This window comes from Sorex araneus, chromosome 1, assembly GCF_027595985.1.
Source record: "Sorex araneus isolate mSorAra2 chromosome 1, mSorAra2.pri, whole genome shotgun sequence".
Lineage (NCBI taxonomy): Eukaryota > Metazoa > Chordata > Mammalia > Eulipotyphla > Soricidae > Sorex > Sorex araneus.
Genome location: NC_073302.1, coordinates 44,210,335 through 44,226,923, shown reverse-complemented (window position 1 = coordinate 44,226,923; position 16,589 = coordinate 44,210,335). Strand labels below are relative to the sequence as shown.

Sequence of the window (16,589 nt, the reverse complement as noted above, 5' to 3'; positions counted from 1 at the left end):
GTGCTCAGGTTATTATATGAAGTGACAGAGATGGAAACAGGGTCATATGTGTGCAAGGCAAGCACCTCAACTCCTATACTACACTCCAGTCCCACATCAACATTTTATTTTGTGATATGATGCAAACAATTTAATACTGAATTTAATACTGAATTTTATTTACAGTTTAAATATAAAATGTACTTTTTAATTTTGAGTGTAAATAAAAAATGTACTTCCAATTGCTGAAAACATCGTATAGAGTAATACATATATCTATATTTGATTTTCAGTATGCACCTTTCATACCTTTAGAAAATCATCTTTGCATTTAAAGAGTTATTTTTATGTAAGCCCTGTCCTTAGGAATTACTTTTAAGACCAAATTTTACCTTTTAAAATGGAAAGGGAGAATTTATGCATCCCTTTTTTTCCATGAAAATTTTCCTAATTGACTTTCCCTTTCTTTACAGAATTCTCCACTTTAAGATTACTTAATAATCTCTGGGGGTTGGAGTTAAAGTATAGCCAGTAAGGCATTTGCCTTGCAGGAGGATGACAAGGGCTTGAACCCCAGCACCCCATATGGCTCCCTGACCCTTGAGAGCAGAAACAGGAGTAATCCCTGAGCAGTGCCAGTTGTTGCCAAAAAATAAACTATTATTTTTTAAAGATCTCTAGATCCACATGGGTGACTCAATCTTGTCTCTATCCTGAACAGAGGAGATACACTTGTTATATTCATGAATGTTATAGCCATAATTTTTCTCTTAACAAAGCTATATAAAGTATGACAATAAAGAGTTCAATCTATTTTGAATTCTATATAAAGTTTACAACATGATGTTTATATATCTAATCCAAAATTTCTCAATTTCTACAATGTTTATACAAGACGTTATTCAATTTCAGATCAATTCAGATGGTCTTAGTAACAGAGCTATTGTCTGCTAAATAAACCCATCAAGATAACAGTGTTGTCCATTTAAAATGGAAGGCTTTATTTTCTGAGATCTGAGCTTTGACACTAGTTTTGATTTTGCTAAAGATGTATAATCCCATGTTATAATTATTTTTCTTTATATAAAATGTGTCAAAAATGAAAAGGAAAAGGAAAACAATCAATACCAGTCTTTTTGTTTTGAAAAGACTTTTATAGGCGTGGAGATAAAGATACATGGGCAAGGACACTTGCCTCCCTGTGGCCAGCTTGATCTGATATGAGCGCTCTGTGACATGCCAGCACAGAACAAAGCATAGCATCCCCCCAACTGCCTCTGGCACCCCACTGCACCACTGGAAATAGTCCAACTACAAAACAAAAAAAAAACTTTTTAAGATTTATATGCAAAAATGTAAATTAAATGATATGAATTTTTGACATACGTTCTTGTGACTTTACATGATAAAAGATCTTTATTTTTTCAAATATTACAATTTCACAAGTATGACAATACTCAAATGGGATGAAACTATCATATACACTATAGGAAAATATAATTATTAGTAAAACTACATAGTGAAATATACATGTTTTATGTATCTATGCATATATTCATTTATCTATGCATGTATTGATACACAGAAATGCAGCGTAGTACTCTACACTAATTTTAACTACCCAATACAAAGCATCATAATATATCTATCAATACATAATCTATTAAGCTCCATGAAACCATTAGGAAAGTTGCTCTCTTCCACTAATTTTCCATCTGAAAAGAAGAATGATGGTAAGGGAAAATTTCAGTAAAGACAGGTTTGTGTTTAAACTTTTCTCAGAATAAATCAGCAGTCAGAACAAAATCTCATATACGTGAATTTAAGAATACCACATTGGGGCTGGAGTGATAGCATAGAGGGTAGGGCGTTTGCCTTGCACGCAATTGAGCTGGTTTGATTCCCAGCATCCTATATGGTCCCCTGACCACCATCAGGAGTAATTCCTGAGTACATGAGCCAGGAACCCCTGTGCATTGCTGGGTGTGAAGCCCCCCCCCAAAAAAAAAAAAAGAATGCCACATTGACATGTGTTATGGAGACATCAGTGATAGTCCATAAAGGATCAGCAATATATGATAGTGATAATGATAAAGACATTAATTTCTATAGTTCTTATCTTATCTAACTTAGGGGAATAAGTTATCTATCTAACTTAGGGGACATCTCTGCACAGATATGATCACTGCTGAATAATCTATTAAGCTAAAACTCTGAAAAGTTAAAATGCCAGTCATCACACCAAGCCCTACTATGTTGGAAAACTCGGTAACCTACTCCTTCTAGATAGTGGTTTTTCTGTTCAAATTTCTTAATCTATAAAATAGTGATAATTTAATACCCTCACTAATATTGAGGGTATTAAGGACACAATGTAAATTTGAGTCTTAGTGTACAAACCGATGATGATAATGTAATAGTTGCTTAGTCACTTTTAAATACATATCAGTCAACTAGGATTGCTATAACAAAATACTACAGATTGAAAGTTTAAACCACAGAAACTTATTTTCTCACAATTTTATAGGCTATAGTTATACTATTAAGGTGGTTCTTATTGATTTGAGTTTGGACCAGAGATCTCTTTCAAAGATTGCAGATGTTTGCTATTGTTCTACTTTCTTTTATAGTCTTTCCTTTCTAGGCCCAACTCTTTCTCTTCTGACAAGCACCTTAGCATTATAGGGACAGAATACTACACTTAAAAAAAACTTCAATTGCTTCCTTAAGGTGTGTCTCTCTCAATTTCCTACATTGAGTACTTCTGGATATTGATGAAATGTGTTCAGCTCATAGCATTCTTTACTGTGACCATCACAAATTCAAGTCCCTTTGGCATAAAAATTTACTCATCCCATCTTTCATACCCCAAACATAAACCATCCCTGCAATACTTTGTAGCCCAACATATCATTAAATGCAATGTAAATGCAATCTAAGAGCCAAGGTAGAAGTTTTACTGAGGCAAACATATTTAAGTGTGGACAAGTGAAACCTGAAAAGTTATGAATTTCCAAAATGAAGTTTTGGAACAAACATATTACAGACATTGTCATTTCATAAGATGCTGATATTTAAAAAAAAGATTAAAAAAATGAGTTTGGAGCAAGCTCAAATTTATCGAGATCAATTAATTACACCAGATATTAAGGCCTGTGAATATTCCCCTGATTTCATGCTCCATGCTCTAGTTCTATCCTGGTAGCAGCCCCACTTTCTGGTACCCCTGCAAAAAGCTACTACTCTTTGCCTTGGGGTTTCTGCCTTACCCATCAGATCCGGAGCCGACAACAAAGTCTTTTGGGGTTTGAATTATTCTTCCATTTTCTTGTGGAATATGACTTGTTCTTGGCTATAAAATTTGGGAAATCAAAAGGTTTTCTTTGCTTCATCTCATTTGTCCCTTTTAGTTCAAACTGACAGTCTGTGATATCATCTCTGTTCCTGATTTAATGTTGAGATGGATGGGGTCAAGCCCAGAGATAATCTCTCAGGGAGTAAATGTCTAACCATACCCTCTGCGTTCTCTATAAAACATGCTTTTCTATTTTTCACAAGATCAGTAAATTGACATATTTCCTGTCTGTGATAGTTCTGGTCTGTTTTGCTTAAATCCTCCCTTTTCAATTGGTATCTTTTTTTTTCATTTTCCTCTAAATTCACATACACCATATATTATTTATGTGTTATACTATTTCACACCTCCATGTTTTATTCTGGTTCTTCTTTCTTGAAATAAACCTATCTTAGCCAGAGGTTGAATTACCAACTAGGAAGTATTCAGATTAGGAACAATTATGGCCCATCATATTTATGTAAGAATAGTAAATGGTTCAATACATTTTGATATTTTTGTTTCAGCTCCTGAGCTTATCTTAGAAAATTCTCAAGTTAGCTTCATCTGTTTTATAGTTTCTGGAAATAAGAATAGAAAGAATGACCACAGGAGTGAGTCAGGAGGACTCTGTAGTCTGAAATTATTGGGATATAGATATTCTAATGTGGACAATGAGGGAATGACATGCAGATTGATCTTTCACTATTTCTTCAGTTAAGATGTCACTCAAAGACCTACTACCCTACACATTGTTGAGGTCAGTGTTACTGCCCACAAAATGGCTTCCTCATACTCCAACATCTATGACAGTTTCCATATCCCAGGCATGTAAAAGTACGTTCTGCTTCTCTCTCTGACACATTATTTCAAATCCCTGGGTGTTAGTGCACTTATACACTTGCCTATGAGTTTTTCTTTATTTCTTTATTAAATTTTTGGATCACATTCAGAGGTGCTCAGGGGCTATTCCAGGGGTATAGGAACCATGATCAGGGGATGACATGGTGCTGGGGATCCAATCCAGGTTTGCTCTCCAGGCTACTAAACTATATACCGTCCCTGATCATAAGTTTTCAACGTTCCCTAGAAACGTTTCCTTTCAGAGAAAGAACTCATTCTTCTGTTCTTCTAATTCCCAGACTAAACTACCTTCGTGATAATACTGTTCTTAATATTTGTAAGCAGTTGACTTTCTTGATGTCTGTCTGTAGCAGTGTCCTCTGGCTATTCATCGATTTGCTCAAGTGGGCACCAGTAACCTCCCCATTGTGAGACTTGTTGTTACTATTTTTGGCATATTGAATATATTGAATAAAAAATCACTCTGCATGTCATTACCTCACTTTCCACATTAGAATATCTATATCCCAATAACTACAGACTATAGAGTCCTCCTAACTCACCCCTGTGGTCATTCTTTCTGTTCTTATTCTTTCTGTTCTTATTTTCTCAGGTAGTTTGCCAGGCTCTACCATGCAGGCAGGATACTCTCAGTACCTTCCTGGGCTCTCTGAGAGGGACAGAGGAATCAAACCCCGGTTGGCCACAAGCTCTTGATGTCTATAAGCAGAAAACAATCTTTCTCATAACCATGCCTTTATAAAATTATAACTATGGTGGTATAAGTTGTTGGCACTTAGGCGTGTTTCCTCCACTCATGCACGATATCTGGAGAGCAAAATTCCATCATTAATTTATCTGCTTTCAAAGCTGGTAAAGTGTCTGGTATATGTAAAGTATTCAATAAATGTGAGTGAGATACATAAAGGAATGTCTGCAGTGCATTTCTGTACCTGTTCTCATGAATTATCTACCACCAATAAGATGGTATTTGCCTTTTTAATACCTGAAGTCCTATAAAACCCACTCTGCATAAAATCAATATAGGTATAAAATCATGTATAAAGTACTAAGTTATATTTTACACCTTTTCCATTGTCTTACATCTGCCTCTATTCTGTTTTCATCATTCCTTCTGTAACAATATTGATGACTGCAGCTTCGAGTTTTAAACATGCTTGGAGAGAGACAGGTTAGCAGCATTTCTCTATTGTTTTGATAAATTCTAGCAATGGAACATGAGTAAAAGTGCATATATGATTTCTGAATGAGGTCCACAAACTCCCCCCTGCTGACCGCAACCCCACTAATCATCCCTTATACATTTCCCTCTATCTTCTATTTCAATGATTCTTAGCAGGAAAATCTTGGAAGTAAAATTCAGAGAAAAGGAAGACATAAGATGAAAAGCATACAGATCACTGAATTTCTGTTTAAGTGAGTCGTCCTTGTGCCAGTGACCTTAACTTTCATATGCCTAAAACATAAAATTCTATTGTGATTAAGGCATTATACAAAGGTATTTGCTTGTCATGAAAGGCAATAATGTTTTTAACGAACACAGTAATCTTACTTTGCTTATATGCCTACACACATAGCAAGATTATTGCAGTTAATAAAATCATAAATGAGCCCTAAAATTTATTTGTGTCTATGTGTATGAAACAGTAATGGGAAAGGTGGATGTGTAAGACTCAGGCTACTGGTTGTGATTACTATAAAGGATGGCCAAAAGACCTTCCATTACTGCCAGTTTCCCCTACTTAAGAGGCAGCTCTCACACTGTCTGTGTTTCTGCTGTTTTTAAGACTTACTTTGAATATAAATGCCAATAATAGGGACTGAACATGTCAAGATTATGACAGGTGTCTTCAGAGTTGTGCAATTAATTTTATTTATGCACTTTCTGCTTTAAATGCCCATGAAAAATGAAAATTGACTGAGCATTTTAAAAGGAACTTTAATATTTACTTCACTAATATTAGAATATCACTAATATTCTTCCTATAGGAGAGAGAAATGGAGAGAGGGAGAGAAATAGAAGATACAGAATATATAGGGAAAGAAATGTAAAAAAGAAAGAAAAACAGATTCAGTAATGTGTTTTAGTATGAGATGTTAAATGATAAAAACTCTCAAGCTAGTCATTAGCTTTAAAACGCTAGAAAAGAAAAATAGGGAGCTTAGAGATTGTGACTACTGTGAGTAAATGCTGACACTCCCTTTGAATTCCAGGACAGCAGGACATTCATTAACATCCAGATACACAGATTTAATTATCTCACAATCATAATTTTACTGTCACTCTTCAAAACTAAAAAGAAACACACTCATTCCTTCCTCAGTGATTGTGTGATAGAACTTGGAGCAATAATGACAACACTACAAGTGCCTCACTACATGATAATGATACTGTGCAATTAAATGATCTAATACTGTGGGATTAGCCCACGCAAGATAAAGGAAGCTCAGCAGATCAGAAAATAAGTCTTCAAAACTAGACACATGCTTATACATATAAATAGTATAATAGTTCTCCTGCTCTCAAGAAAAATCTAAATTTCTCATCATTTTGCTGTATATTTTAGAATCTTCAACACATCTATTCATTCTTTTAATACATATGTACAGAAAAAACACCATGTGTTTCATTTGTAAGCAAATAACATGTATGATTTATACAAATAACCTGTTAATTATATAAAAACTGTGACGAAGTTAGAAGGGGTCAAAGATATTGTATAGGCATTAAGTTGCTTGCCTGCATGCAGCTTACAACTCTCCAATACCCAGCAGCACACATGGTCTAAGTGTCCCTAGGAGGAAGCCCTAAGCACAGAGCAATATAAAATCTGACGGTCACCAGATGTGGTCTAATATCACCCAAATTAATTAGAGAATTACAATATAAAACACTTGGATGCATTTATCTTGGAGAACTAACAGTAATTTTTGAGTCACGCTGAAGGTAAATATCCAACAATCTCACAATAAGTCAAAATAAACTTAGACGTAGGGAGTCTATGAATGAAGGAGACCTAAGAACAAGTGTCCTCTCATTCTCCCTTAGCAGCTTACTAGAAAAACAAGTCACTTGGAAAGAGTGTCTCAAATATGTTTTCTTAGAACTAGTAATTTGAAGAAAATGCATATGATATATCTGTATATACATAGTATACATTCTCCCATACATCTTCAACATTGACTTTAAACACATGCATAGTATTTTTGTATTTTCCCAAAGAATATAACTTCTGACTTAGCATATTCACTATAGATGTATTGAATGTGTGTTTCTTAAAACTATGTATTTATTTTTGACTTCCATCTGAGAAGCAGGTGTCTGAGAGGAGATTGTAATGGATGAACAGAAGGCTTTATTTATTTTAACTTTTATTTATTTATTTATTTATTTATTTATTTATTTGTTTTGCTTTTGGGGTCACACCTGGCAATACACAGGGACTACTCCTGGCTTTGCACTCAGGAACCAACCCTGGCAGTGCTCAGGGGGCCATATGGGATGCTGGGATTCAAACCCGGGTCGGCCGCGTGCAAGGCAAACGCCCTACCTGCTGTGCTATCACTCCAGCCCCTTAACTTTTATTTATTAATTCATTCATGTTAAGGTTTCATTTAATTAACAAGTGTTAAATAATAGGTCAATTATGGCAGCAAAATTGTTAAAAATTTGTCACCAGAATAAATGATGTGCATCTATTCATTTTTTCCCAGATTCACCTACTTTTTTTTTTACCTAGAAGTATCTTGTTTGGGGCAGCATCATACTCCTGAATTCTCCCTAGTTGATCATCAGGGAATATTTTACCAGCATTGTATAGGAAAGAAAAGAGTGTCTTTGATTGCAAAATGACTGAGAAACAATGGCGGAAGAGACATTGGGAAGCTATACAGGTAGACCTTAACTGGAATCTCAATTGGATTGTAGAGAAGAGATATTCTCAAATGGGTGACAGGAGTTTTTTCTCAGTTTTCCACCAGTAGTCCTTTTCCACTAAGAGTTACATGGTATGGGGCATAAAGGTTCATCTGGGCTTCAGAAGAAACTACTGCCATAATATAAGAATGCAGATTCATTTAAGACAGTGAAGGCTCTCGAGACTGCAAGCCCTTATCCTCATCTGGCTTTTACCTTTTTCCTAGTAAGAGATGCTGTCACTGTTCTTACTTTTTATGGCCTAGAAAAACACAGCTTGGTGGTGGTTGTTGTGGGGTGGCTATCATCCAGATATCAAGATGTGTGATATTAGTGGAATTTCTTTCTGAAAATTCAGTTTTTTTCACTCATTAAAGGTAAGCACCCCTTTCTCATTATGGGAAATCTTCCCTTAATACATTGGTAATGTCCCAAATCCCATTATACTGAGTAAAAAATCTCAGGTCCACCTTGTTTGCCTTTAGAATATTGTACAGAAAACTGCATCTACCATCTGTTACAGTATAACTATAGCTGAGAATAGAGTGGTGTAAGTATTGGAGAAGAGGAAAGGCCCCAGTGCTGAACTGCATCCAAACATAGGAGTAGCCAAGGACCAAAGAACTCTATAAGAACTGTTGTTTTCATGAACCATGACATTATATCTAGGTATTACTCCTGTGCCTCCTCTGCCACCTACTAGCGATGACATTAGAGAAAAAAAAATCAGTCTCCCTGAGTCTCTTAAGAATTTTTGCTTATGTATTTAAGGGGACTTCACGCCAGGCTGTTTTTACTCAAGGCGCCCCAGAGGGGGAGTGGGTGAGAACCCTCCCCACCCCAAGGGACTGCAGGGCTAGAGCAACAGCACAAAGCGTAGGGCATTTGCCTTGCATGAGGCCGACCTCGGTTTGGTTTGGTTTCCAACATCTCATATGGTCCCCTGAGCACCACCAGGAGTAATTCCTGAGTGCAAAGCCAGGAGTAAACCCTGTGCATCGCCGGTGTGACCCTAAAAAGCAAAAAAAAAAAAAAAAGAGGGACCCAGCCCTGGCAGCCGGCCTCCACTACCCAACCGCTGCCATGCTCCGGGCCGCTTTCTGGATCTACACATTGTAAGACACTTCCAACCCATTTTCCATAACTACCACATCATATTTGATGGAGTTCAGACAGTAGGCAACAAATCATAGAGTTATATATATATAAATATATATAAAACTCTATAGTGTATTATATATACCAAAAACAGTAACAATATGTCTCATTCCCATGACCCTGAAAGAGCCTCATCATTCGGAAAGACGAGTAAGGAGAGGCTTCTAAAATCTCAGGGCTGGGAGGAATACAGATGTTACTGGTGCCCGCTCGAGTATATCAACGAATAACGGGATTACAGTGATACAGTGATGCAGTATTTTAAGAAGATTATGGTAATTTATTCAAGTATATTTTCCACCTGGTAAAATGGTAAAATGATTTAATGGTAAAGGCTCAACAAGTGGAACGTATTTACCTATCCTCTAAAATCAGCAGAGACACAGTTTTATTTATTTATTTATTTATTTGCTTTTTTTGGGTCACACCCGGCGATGCACAGGGGTTACTCCTGGGTTTGCACTCAGGAATTACTCCTGGCGGTGCTAGGAGACCATATGGGATGCTGGGAATCGAACCCGGGTTGGCTACATGCAAGGATGTGCAATCGCTCCAGTCCCCGAGACACAGTTTTAGATTATTTTACTCTATAACTTAAGCTAAGAAATCAGTCTACTCCTTCTGTATTATTGTTCTACTACTTCTATTTTTTAAATTTAATTTTTAATTATTTTATATTTTAGGGCAACACCCATATGTTCAGGGGCTACTCCTGGATTGTTGCTCAGGGGTCATTCCTGACAGTGCTCAGGAACCCATGGAGTGCTAAGGATTAAACCCAGGCCTCCTGCATACAAAACTTATGCCCGGGCCTGTTGAGTAAAAGAATCTTTCCAGCCCTGTTCTACTATCAAAGTAGTCTTTGATAATATATGATGACTCACTTTATGAACAGATCATCCATATTCATTTTCCAAATTACCAGAGGAAAAAGGAGATGCATGTGCAGTGCCCTTTAAATACATAACCTACAAGTGACCTATATTATCATAGCTCATATTCCATTAGCTAGAATTTAGAAACATATCTAAATGTTGGTATACATAATGTTTGTCACTGTCATCCCGTTGCTCATTGATTTGTTCCAGTGGGCACCAGTAACATCTCTCATTTAGAGACTTATTGTTACTGTCTTTGGCATATCCAATACGCAAAGGTAGCTTGCCAGGCTCTGCTGATCGGGCTTGATACTCTTGGTAGCTTGTGGGGCTCTCTGAGAGGGGCAGAGGAATCGAACTCGGCCGCGTGAAAGGCGAACACCCAACCACTGTACTATCGCTCCATAGAACTGAAAATTTACACAAACCTTAAAATAAATTCTTATATCTAAGATGCATTTTATATATGAAGATATATACTTTTTTCTTTCAGAAGGTCATATGTTCAGCAATCAATCTACATCTGACAGTTAATTCAACTGAAGAGATATTCAAACTCAGCAGTCAATAAGCACACTGTTAGGAAAACAAGTATTGATATTGGGACGGATGAAATAGTACAACGGACGAGGTGCTTGCTTTGCATGCAACTGACCTGGGTCAATCCCTGGCATCCCATGTGGTCCCCTGAGCCCTCCAGCAGTGATTCCTAAGCACAGGCCAGGAGTAAACCATGAGCATTGACAGATTTGGCTCAAAAATAAATAAGAAAAAAATTATAAAATTACACCTGAGACTTCTTTTTTTCAGAAATTTTCTTTCAGAGAATTTTATAGAGCAGATGAAATAGTTCTATTGAAGCCTTTTAAAGTCTAGCTCAGCAGGTAATGGTGAATTAAGCGGTCAGGAGCTTTAACTAACCAAATACTAGCTGATTGTTCCCATTTTTGCTTATGTAGCTGACTACCATAGAACAAAATCTTTCATAGCTGAAATTGAATTATCCTAGGGTTAGGCAGCAGAATATAACACACAGACTCAAAGCCAGATTTATTTCTCGACCCAATCATGTTCTAACTTTATAACTTGATAGACCAGTGACTTCTGTAATTCTATTAATGGGGATATTCACAGCAGAGAAGGACAAGAATAAGATTTGCTAAACTGGTGCTTATGAAGGCAACTATTTATTAGAAGATATGCAATAACATTAACAAGTAAGAATTCTTATAAACTGAAATAGAAAGTTTTAGTTTAATTGTCAGGGTTAGTTTTAAAAACTAACTCATGTCTGAAGACTAGCTCATGTCCAGTGGTTGCAAAGATACTTTACCAAGTTACTCTATCTGTCTAAAGAATCATTCTTGAAGCTTATCAGTTTCCTAATTATCTGCATTAATTTATTAAATAAATTTGTTCAAGTCAACCAAGAGTGATATATCTCTATAATTAGACAATACAAATTATATATAATTAGATAATGAAAAAAATTAAAGCTCCAAGAAAGAAAAATATTAAGGGGTGTATACCAGAGTTGCTTTTATTTTAAATCAGCATTTCTAAACCAGGGAACATACTTTTTAACTGGGAACCTTGTGGATTCCCAGGATATTCCAAGGTAGGGGTGGGGCATAAATAAAAATTACTTAAGTGGGAAACCACACCGTGAGACCAGGAAGCTGATCTATAGGCCACAGTGGAGGCGCATGACAGAAACAAATTTGACACAGAAATGGCCAGAAAATGATTGATAAACACTATTGTAGATAAATTCTTCTCAAAATATGAATTCTTAGGACACAATCCCAACACATCCTACTGAAGCAGGACACTAAGAACAGCATCCTGCTCACTATCTATATTTAATAAGCGTTTATTAAGCTTTTTATTATAGTTAAACTGTGTCTGATATACCAAATAATATGAAAGTTTCTTGATAGAGGCACAGTATCATACAGGCTACATAAATAAACCTACCCTGCTAAATTGCTTTTATCACCATTTTGGCTCTTATGCCACGATTGGTGTTATTCTAACCTCCCCCTTCATGAAACACCCCAGTCTTTTAAACCAAATTCATTACTCTGAGAGATTCCAAAGAAGTATTAATGGATATTTAGGGGGATTAAAAATGTTATTAAACCATTTAGGAAACTTTGATGTACAGTTATCATTTAAGATCATCAGCAGTATCCAAACAGTAGGTGATTTAAATTCTTTATAATCTTTAAAGTGTATGATCCTCATATTATAATGATACTGAGATTAAAACAGATTAAATAACTTGATGAGTGCCTTAGACTAAATACCAAGTGAAGCCAATATAGAGTTGTTACATAGAAAAGTAAAGAGAAATCAGGTACTAACCAATGAAAATTCAATCTCTAAAGATCAATATCATCTTAATTCAATTTAAAGCTTACTGTGGAAATTGAAATTGTTTGTTTAGGAGCTTCTATCCCAATGTAAATCCCTTGAATTATGAAGTAACAAAATATAAAAGGGATATGAGCAATTTTGCAGGTGTTTTCAAACTATAGACTAATTGAAAGTGGATTAAGTAAAGAATGGACTGGACTCCCTTCTCTGGTACTCTTTTGGGGTAACCTTTGCCTATTCATGTTGAGATTCTCACCAAATATCTTTAGTAAATTAATTAGTTTGGGGGGATTTTACTGTATCTCTAAGAAAAGGCGAAACAAACAAACAAAAACCAAGTATGATTTCAGACTTCTTTTAAGAATCTCACATTGAATTCCTCCCAGCCTTTTTCACAGAATAGAAGGTTAAAATGTAATCTTCAACTACAGGCACGGTATCTGCTCCCATGAAAAAGTTGCTGATAATTTCTGACATAGAAGGGCGATTACAAGCCTGACGGCCATTGAAAAAATGCCCAAGGTGTCACTGTTGAAAACCCAAGAAAATATGACTCACAGAACAGTGTTGGTATCTGGTATGCAATCAGCAGGGAAGAAATTGTTTTAAAATATTCAGCTACATAACTAGTGAATGACTTACAGGAATCTAGTACTCGCTTTTGGGGAGTAATAGAGATACTACAACACCTGGAGTGCTTGCCTTGTGCCTTGCGTGCGGATGACCCAGAGCATTCATTCCCTGGTATGCCATATGGTCTCTTACCTGAACCTACCAGGAATAACCATGAGTTAAGACCTAGGGATAACCCTTGAGCACTGAGGGGTGTGCCCTTCATCTCCTCAAAAAGAATTCTCCTTTTCAATAACAATTAAAACAGAGAAAATTATTTCAAGTTTATTTTTATGAAAATAGACTACTTCAACACTTTATTTTCTTAAATGGCAGTTTGAAACTTGACTATCTTGCTTCAGTTCATTCTAATAGCTTGTATCCCCACCTATCATGACGCTAGAAGGTAGCATGGAAGTGGAAAGAGTAGGTCACTGAGTCAAATCATTAATTTTGTTTTCCTTTAGATCTGGGCTATACGCACATTACATATGGTTTACTCCATGCTCCGTGCTCAGGATTCACTCCTGAGGCTGTGTTCAGGCAATACAAAATGAAGAATAAAACCAGTATTACCTACATGCAAAAAAAAAACTCACTAGTTTTTGTATTATATCTTCAGCCCCAGAGTAATATCATTCTTGGGTATTTACTGCTCTTGGACAATAAAATTTCTCTGATTTTTAATTTATTTCATTTGCCAGACTTTCATCATGTACCAATTAACAAACAAGAAAAATATAGTTAATAAGCCATTAATAATAACAAACCTGAGTTTCTACTATTCTCCTTTCCTCTTAAGGGTCAGAAAAAATATCAGTGAAAAAAAAAACTTAAGTTATTTAAATAGCAAATGTATGTAATTGGTTACAAATTTTCAAATTTTTATTTCCACAAACATATATATACACACACAAGCATGTATCTTTTTCATCCCAGTTTTCAAAGGTCAATATATTAAAAATCGTTTATCTTACCACAGTGTGAAACGATTTCAGTGTAGATGCTTCAATTTCATTTGGGATGCTTCAGACATAAGAATTCTACATCTTGAAATCATCTCCTCCCTAAATGGAATGAAACAAAAACTTTGGGAATATAGAAAAACAAAACATAATAGCTTCTTCTTAGAGTACTAATCTCAAATTCTTCGTGTCAATTTCATTGAATTTCTTGTACTCAATTTTTGAAAAATAAAGTACATATATTTTAAGACTCCACATTCACAACTCTATCTGACACAACGATTCCTGAAGATACTAATTCTTGAGTTTTATAGGTAATATTTTTTTGCTTTTGTAAATCAGTTCATACTCAAAAATAAATATTAGAAAATAATTAGAAAATAAAAACAGTTTCCAAAGCAAAGAATTGTTCTGAAAAAATGATATGTATACCAAGTTATAACACATACCCATAACCCAGTTTATAAAACTATGAAATTAACTAACTTTAAAACTTATGCTGTATATTTAGCAATTGAAAAAAAACAAAGGGACAAATATATACCATGTAATTTTTTGCATGTTATATGAATATGAATATGTTTGGAAATGTATATAATAAAGTGCTTTAAATAACAAAAACTTTATATTTAATTCATTTCTTAACATACATGCTATTCCCCACCCTTTTTTTTTCCACTCTGTATTCCTTGGAATGATAGAATTACTTTGGGATACAATTTGCGAAGTGTTGAGTTTGGTAATCTCTAAAACACCTACTAACTCTAGAATTGTGTGATTCTAAGCAAAGCAGTTATTTAATAAAGCATAACTAAATGACAGCATAGGGATTTTCCTTTTAAAATTGCTCAAGTTGCTTCTATATCCCAGTTGTGTGTAGTAAGCATATTCAAGAACTTGGTGATTGAGAGCTATGGAAAATGATCTATGACTCAGATTCAGGATGGAATGTAGTAAGCATCACCTTAAAATGTTGTGTCTGAGATATTTATGGGAGTGCTATTTACTCACCTTGACTTCATTTTTAGGACAAAGAGCACAATGGGGAACTTTTTTTTAAAGGATCAGAAGAGAAGGAGGGTCATTTAGCTCCTCCATCCCTGCAGAACATTGCCAAACTGGAACATACAAACTTACACAACTCAAAATTAGCAGCATTAGGATTTTTCCTTAGAAGAGAATCCAAAAGGAAGTTTCATACCTGAAGGAAACATTATTATTATTTTCTTTATGTATATGATTCTTATTTTAGAGCTGCATTTCAGAGTCTCCTAATGTCATGGTTTCTTTTGATAGTCTTCTGTCTTTCACAAGTAAGGCTTCCCAATTCCAGGTGGCAGTAATAAAATCTATACCTCTAGTGATCCCATAGGTAACCCCAATTTTTTAGGACATAAACTCTAATTTTTTTACAAGGACAATGGCTTCTATTTTCAGGATGAGAAATTTCTCTTCAGTTTGTTTTTGTTTTAATTGATAATATGTTTTAAAAAGACAGAAACAGCATAAAAAAGTGGATCTGGTACAATACCTACTTTACATTTTATATTTACATGAAAAATATAGTTTGTGGAAAAATATTTTACCTTTTGCTAAAAACTCATTCCAGTCATTCATAGATGACTTTGCTCTAGAATTTCTAGTTAGCACTACAAAGAAACAGCACAAAGGATGTAGGCATTATAACTACAAATGAATTCAGTCAACGGGAACAAAGTAGGTAACAATGATGAATAAGTATTTTCAGAAGTAGTGACAAAGTATTTTTGAAATAGTAACAAGTAGACCCAGGTCTAGGGATCTCCTTAGGTACTGAAGAGAGATGTACAGGAACTTTTTGTTTATAAATGAACAGTTTACATAATATGGTTATAATAGTGCTAATATTTATGGCCTGCATGTACAAAGCTATTACTCCTTCAAGAGTATTTCTTGGGTGTTTTGTTTTGTTGTTTGTTTGTTTGTTTGTTTGGGTGTCAGACCCAGCAGTTCCCAGGGGTTCTTTCTGGAACTGTGCTTAGGAATTACTCCTGATGGTGCTCAAGGTATGCCAGGTATTGAATGTCAGGGTATGGGATGCCAGGTAGGAACCTAGGTGGGTCATGTACAAGGCAAATGCCATACTTGCTGTACTGTCAGTCTGCCCCACCCCCATGGGTAAATTTTTAATAGAATTCCTATAGAATCCCGCATAAGAAGATCATCTTTGAAAAAGCATCAAGTCGGATATATGGCCCTCTGGAAATAAGTATGTCCCTTATATACAGTATAGTAAATCTCTGTTAAAATATTTCTTATATTTAACCCTTGTGCAGGCTGCACTGACTAAGATGAGAGAGGAGAGGGAAAATGAAGATCAAGACAGAAAGCCTAGAAAAGGATAGGGCAGAGATCGAGAGAAAGAGTTTTACCAGGGCAACTGCATCAAAATGATGGAAAATGATACCTAAGACTACATCAAGACAGCAGACTCAGCTTAAAATGACCAATTACGGGAGTAGGAA

The 16,589-nt window shown here is 35.5% G+C and overlaps 1 protein-coding gene across 6 annotated transcripts in view; it reads right to left on the bottom strand.

The window, feature by feature from the left end:
* LINGO2 (leucine rich repeat and Ig domain containing 2) overlaps positions 1-16,589 on the bottom strand; it is a 1,273,527-nt gene that overhangs the window by 1,038,599 nt on the left and 218,339 nt on the right. For all 6 annotated transcript variants that reach the window (XM_055140388.1, XM_055140505.1, XM_055140570.1 and 3 more), the window contains one exon: positions 14,098-14,187. The gene's annotated coding sequence lies outside the window, so the exon portion shown is untranslated. The remainder of the gene's footprint in view (positions 1-14,097; positions 14,188-16,589) is intronic.